This window comes from Euprymna scolopes, chromosome 19 (genome assembly GCF_053919585.1).
Source record: "Euprymna scolopes isolate OS-2025 chromosome 19, ASM5391958v1, whole genome shotgun sequence".
NCBI classification, from domain to species: Eukaryota; Metazoa; Mollusca; class Cephalopoda; order Sepiida; family Sepiolidae; genus Euprymna; species Euprymna scolopes.
In genome coordinates this window covers 98,939,171-98,946,910 of record NC_136500.1, presented here as the reverse complement: position 1 = coordinate 98,946,910, position 7,740 = coordinate 98,939,171, and positions in this window count along the sequence as shown.

Sequence of the window (7,740 nt, the reverse complement as noted above, 5' to 3'; positions counted from 1 at the left end):
CGTTTTGGGTTCGAATCGTGGTGTGAGATGGTTTTTTTCCGATTTTTTAAATTTAAATATTGAACCCGATGTTATTTAAGCCATTTTTTACGTAACGTTCGTTTTCCAAGGTTTTTTTCTTCGCTTATTCTTAGCGACACCCCAAAACACCGATTTTTTAATGCTTACATCGTCATCGTCATCGTCGTCGTCGTCGTCGTCGTCGTCGTTGCCGTAACGCTCGACGACTTTCAAACATCTTTCACTAACTCATTCTGGCTGGCCGATTTTATTTTCAAACTTCGCCTCAGGGATTCGTGTTTGATCCTAACCCCCACCATATACATAGATGTATACATATATATATATATATATACATATATATACATCTACATAGATATACATATACATATGTATACATATATACATATATATACATATATGCATATATATATATACATATACATACATATGGATGATGATAGGATACCGAAGCAACTCCTGTATGGCCAATTAGACAGAGGCCGTCGAAACATGGGACGACCATGGTTGCGTTACAAAGATAAAATAAAGTCTAATTTGCAGGTTCTAAATATTGAATATAACAACATTGAGCTAACGTTTAGCATCGAAAAACTAAAAGAAGCGAGAGTCAAGTCAAAAAATAATACTGAGCAGTGTGGAGCTAAATTCTCGCATTTATATGTCTGTCACCACTGCGGTCGCCATTGCAAGTATCTAGCAGGACTAAAGTGCCACATACGTCTAAGTGAATGTCCACACGCTAAAATCTAGACCTTCAGGTCAATTGTCGGAGTCTCATATGTGGAAAATCGACGGAGAGTCCATCATATACATATATACATATATATGCATATATACATATATATATATACATATATATAAATATATATACATATATATATACATATATATACATACATATATACATATATATATACATATATATATACATATATATAAATATATATATGCATATATACATATATACATATATATAAATATATATATGCATATATACATACATACATATATATAAATATATATATGCATATATATGCACATATATATATCCATATATATATATACATATATATGTACATATATATACAAATATGTACATATATATATACATATATGTACATATATATCTATATATATACATACATATATACATATATATAAATATATACATATATATGCATATATACATATATACACATATGTATACATATATATACATATATATATACATATATATACATATACACATATAGATATACATATATATATAAATATATATATATACATATATATATACATATGTATATACATATATATACACATATATACGCACACATATATATACATATATACATATATGCACATATATATACATACATATATACATGTATAGATACATATATATACATATATATACATATATATATACATATATATACATATATACATATATATACATATATATACATATATACATATATATATATACATATATATACATACATATGTACATATATATACAATTATACATATATATATATACATATATATACATATATACATACATATGTACATATATATATACATACATGCATACATATATATATATATATATATATATATATATATATATATATATATATATATATATATATGAGCATCTAAGAACAATACTACGTAGAATTATCTCTTACTAACCGTAAGACGAACGGTATTTAAATATTTTAATTCTGGCACAAATATGAAAAAACATTGCAGCCACTAGCACTCCAAATTTCCCAACGTTCCTTGCATAAATTACTGGGGAAATTATCCCGAAGAACCTGTTTAGTTAATGTGTTTTACTTACTATATTTTAATTAATTTTTTTTTTAAATAATGAAAGATTATAAGTCAAATATTTCAACCAAAATCAATCTTCATCAATAGGTTATAAGAAATGCTTTTCTTTCTTTTAACCTTATTGTCTAAGAACAGAAAAATAGAATTAGAACTAAAACATTAATGAATTCCAGGTTGTCTTAAACATATTGGGTTTATATAATTAATGAAACCTTACGATTAATAGGCATGCTAATAAATACATGCAGGTCCTTCATCATGTGACATCTGGTAACACTCGACGTGTCCAACGAATTTCAACATTGCTTTATTATTCTGATTTACGTTTATCTGCTATCTCACCTCACAATCTTGCTTATCTACGTCTGTTAAAAGCGATTTTTCTTTAGTAAACAGAGAGAATGACCATTATAATTAGGTGTGATCGATCTCAAAAACATATCACACATTGTAGATATACCACATGGGTGTTTTATTCCTAAAATATACCATTTTTCTTTCTCCAATAATTCTCCTGAGTAAGCCAGAAACCTGGCAGCTGACTATTTTATTTGGATGCCTCCTTTAAGACACACACACACACAAACACACAGACACAAACACACACGAATATTCATATATATATATATATATTCTCAGAAAGTGTAAAACATAATAAAATATTACATTGCCAGAGAAAATTTATAACATTTTATGCGTTCAATCAAGGAACAAATTAATGCAACTGGTGCATTATTCATAATTATTGAATAATTGTTTAAAAAGACAATGACAAGGAGAAAGAAAAAGAGAAAAGAGGGTGGTTGGAATAAGAGAGAAAGAGATAGATAGATAGATAGATAGATAGAGAAATAATAACCGTTATAACAAAACAGATATTAACACTAATAGTAGTTTTGTCGTATCAACATGTTGCCATATTTTCCATAGTATAATTGATTTCGCCTCACGGGATCAACCACGTGAATCTTGTTAGCAGTGTTATAAAGGGGGCAGGATGTGAACACAGTACGCAGTTGTTTATCCACTTGTCAAACTATAAGAGCTAAGAATGTGAAACTACAGAGCTATTTGTATAGAGCATTATTTAATCGATGCATCGAGTGTGATTCTAATTAGCATAAAAGTTTTGCATAAAAGAAAAGTTTACGAATACATAAAATCCTGCAACGAACAAAGGCGTTTCTTTCCCTAGGATATTATCAAACATTTTAATGTTTCAATTTATCCCCTTCCGACGACAACAATGTTTGACAAAAGTTCTACTTCTAGAGGCACACAAAATTCATGCAAATAAAATCTGCTTTAGTATTCAACAATCTGTTACTTCGAATGAAGACAATCATTATTATTACACTTTATGCTACCCCCCTTCAAATACATTTTTATTTATACCACACGATACATTATTATGTAGTGGGACAACGTTACGTAGATGCAACCCGCAGAATACTTGGTTAAATATCAATAATGGGTGTTTTTTGCTTCTTCTATTTCCGTTACAAAGGGTTTCTAGCATTTAATTGGAGCACAAAAAGTGATGAATATTGATGATAAAAATGGAAATATGTTATAATTAATAATTCAACTCAGTGGATGCCTCTGAATCTTGGAAATAATTTTGCTTCGGTTTTGATAGCCCCAAATTCGACGCTATCTCTTTACAAACCTTCTTATTCATACCTATCCTATACATGTTACATAATACATGTTAGCGTCAAATCAGAGTCCATTTTCTCTAGTCAACGGTGGGTACTTTTGCTAGTGTATATATATATATATATATATATATATATATATGTATATATGTGTATATATATATATTTTAGTTCATTTTTATAATAATATACGAATATTTTAATTCATTTTTATAATTATATACGAATATTTTAATTCATTTTTATAATTATATGCGAATATTTTAATTCATTTTTATAATTATACACGAATATTTTAATTCATTTTTATAATTATACACGAATATTTTAATTCATTTTTATTATTATATATGAATATTTTAATTCATTTTTATAACGATACACGACTATTTTAATTCATTTTTATTATTATATATGAATATTTTAATTCATTTTTATAATTATATACGAATATTTTAATTCATTTTCATAATTATATACGAATATTTTACTTCATGTTTATAACGATACACGAATATTTTAATTCATTTTTATAATTATATGTGACTATTTTAATTCATTTTTATAATTATATACGAATATTTTAATTTATTTTTATAATTTTATGCATATATTTTAATTCATTTTTATAATTATATACAAATATTTTAATTCATTTTTATAATTTTATACATATATTTTAATTAATTTTTAATTATATACGAATATTTTAATTCATTTGTATAATTTTATGCATATATTTTAATTCATTTTCATAATAATATACGAATATTTTAATTCATTTTTATAACGATACACGAATATTTTAATTCATTTTTATAATTATATGTGAATATTTTAATTCATTTTTATAATTATATACGAATATTTTAATTCATTTTTATTATTATATATGAATATTTTAATTCATTTTTATAATTATATGTGAATATTTTTATTCATTTTTATAATTATATGTGAATAATTTAATGTATTTTTATAATTATATACGACTATTTTAATTCATTTTTATAATTTTATACATATATTTTAATTCATTTTTATAATTATATACGAATATTTTAATTATTTTTATAATTATATATGAATATTTTAATTCATTTTTATAATTATATATGAATATTTTAATTCATTTTTATAATTATATATGAATATTTTAATTCATTTTTATAATTATATATGAATATTTTAATTCATTTTTATAACGATACACGAATATTTTAATTCATTTTTATTATTATATATGAATATTTTAATTCATTTTTATAAAGATACACGAATATTTTAATTCATTTTATAATTATACACGAATATTTTAATTCATTGTTATAATTAAATACGAATATTTTAATTCATTTTCATAATTATATACGAATATTTTAATTCATTTTTATAACGGTACACGAATATTTTAATTCATTTTTATAATTATATACGAATATTTTAATTATTTTTATAATTATATATGAATATTTTAATTCATTTTTATAATTATATATGAATATTTTAATTCATTTTTATAATTATAAATGAATATTTTAATTCATTTTTATAATTATATATGAATATTTTAATTCATTTTATAATCATATATGAATATTTTAATTCATTTTTATAACGATACACGAATATTTTAATTCATTTTTATTATTATATATGAATATTTTAATTCATTTTTATAACGATACACGAATATTTTAATTCATTTTTATAATTATACACGAATATTTTAATTCATTTTTATAATTAAATACGAATATTTTAATTCATTTTCATAATTATATACGACTATTTTAATTCATTTTTATAATTTTATACATATATTTTAATTCATTTTTATAATTATATACGAATATTTTAATTATTTTTATAATTATATATGAATATTTTAATTCATTTTTATAATTATATACGAATATTTTAATTTATTTTTATAATTTTATGCATATATTTTAATTCATTTTTATAATTATATACACATATTTTAATTATTTTATAATTATATACGAATATTTTAATTCATTTTTATAATTATATACGAATATTTTAATTCATTTTGTTAATTTTTGTTGTGGTGGCAACCACTTATTTGCATATGCGAATAACATAACACTATAAATGGCAAGCCTAGATTGGCCTTGGTGTGTCTTACTCAAATGCCACCAGAAGTGACGCCGAAGAGCGTACATGTCCTCCCACCAAGACTCTATGACTCGACACCGTCATTTGTACATATTGTAAATATACCTTTTCTTTAATACACTTATTATTGCGTTATCTTGTTGTGTGCGTCTTCATTGTATTTCCTTACTAATTATTGTTCAACCTTTCAACCACAACAGTTGGCGACGAGATATGGAGCGTCAAATATAACAGTTTGACGAAGAGCTATCTAAAAAAAAAAAGTACAACGCAAAGGTTGACCATTTTTTTTTAAGGAATGCAAAGTGTTGACGAGCAAACGGATTTTACGATAAAGGGAAGTTTCAACTCAAGTGAAAAAAACTCTAACGTGGCAAAAGCGACAATTTACGCCGTTTTCTGGGAATCCGACTTGCAAACGAATGTAAAAGTGAATTTTTGTTTTGTCGCTACACGACAAATCTTACTAAAGGACCCACTTGCAAACGAAAAGCGAACTTTGTTCTGTCGCAAAAACGACAGGTCAGACCCGTTTTACGAAAAGCAAGTAACCTACGAAAAAAGTTCACCAGTGGATTCTAATTACTGTTCTCCGTAAACAAAACAACAACTAAAGGACTTTTTAATTAATGTTTTGGTTGACGTCGGTACTAAAAGGAAATATCACAGCTAAAAGTAAAATTCAAGGAAAGGATCTTTTTTCTTGAAGTTGTCACTGAATAACGGATAATACAGTAAAACGTCACGGAAAAAAAGGTAATCTCAATTTAAGAGGTATTTTAATTACTAAAATACTAGAGAAAAAAAGCTCAAAGAACTAAATGTACTGCATACATTTATTCAATTGTGACTCGAAAAAAAAAAACCCAAACTTTTATTTTGTGGAAAGAGTTACTTATTAGTAAGTGCCTAAAAACGGAAAGTCAATTCCATTTCGTGATTCCAGATAAACCGGTTTTATTTTTTTTTTTGCAGCGTGACTCGCAAAAAGAATATATTATTGCAAGCAGCGATATTATTATGGAAAACAGGAGCTTACAGCAATTTGCTTTTTTGTTGTAACCCAAACCGGTGTATATTGTACATGGTACAATATTTTTTTTAACTACACACTAAAAAAAAGAACAAAAAAAACATGGAAGACTTATCAAAAATGTTCATGCAATTTTTACAAGCACAGGCTGAGCGGGATGAACGCAGACAAGCTACACAACACGAGCTTTTGCAAACACAAATACAGGCACAGGCTGACAGCGAGGATAAGAGAGAGGACAGATTATTGAAATGGCAGCAGGAACAAGAAGAAAAGCAGAAAATGGCACAATTAAAGCAGAAAAAACTGCAATTGGAACAGGAAGAAAGCCATAAGAAACTACATTTGGAATATGAAGAAAGACAAGAGGAACGTTTTGCTAAAACACTGGAACTACTAAAGAGTAATCGAGAAAATGTCGATAGTGTTAATTTCTCCCATACAACTATTTTTAATAGCATGGACACATTTCATTATGTGCCTGAGGAAGAGAAGAATTTTGAAGCATACTACACAAGATACGAGGATGTTTTTCAACTGGACTGTAAAAATTGGCCAAATAGTCAGAAAGTGAGCCTCTTACTCAGAAAATTGGGTACATCAGAACACAGCAAATTCGTAGATTACATATTACCTAAAAAAACTGCGGAATTAGAGTTCATGGAAGCTGTAAAATTACTAAAAGAATTATTTAATCCAAATATATCTCTTTTTCATAAAAGATGGCTGTGCATGAATCTAAGAAAGACGGACAACCAAGATTATTTGACATACGCATCAGTTGTCAATAAAAACTGCGATAATTTTAAGCTTGCAGAACTAACGGTAGAAGATTTTAAATGTCTAATCTTCGCTCAAGGGTTAGTTTCCACGAAAAATGCAGAAATACGCAGACGAGTGTTGTCTAAGCTGGAATCTGAGCAAGATTTAACCCTCCAGAAACTAGCAGAGGACTGTGAAAGGGCCATTACACTAAAAAAGGATTTAAAAAATATAGAAGAATCCGGAGTCGCATATGTAAGAAAAGTTAGAAAACCATAC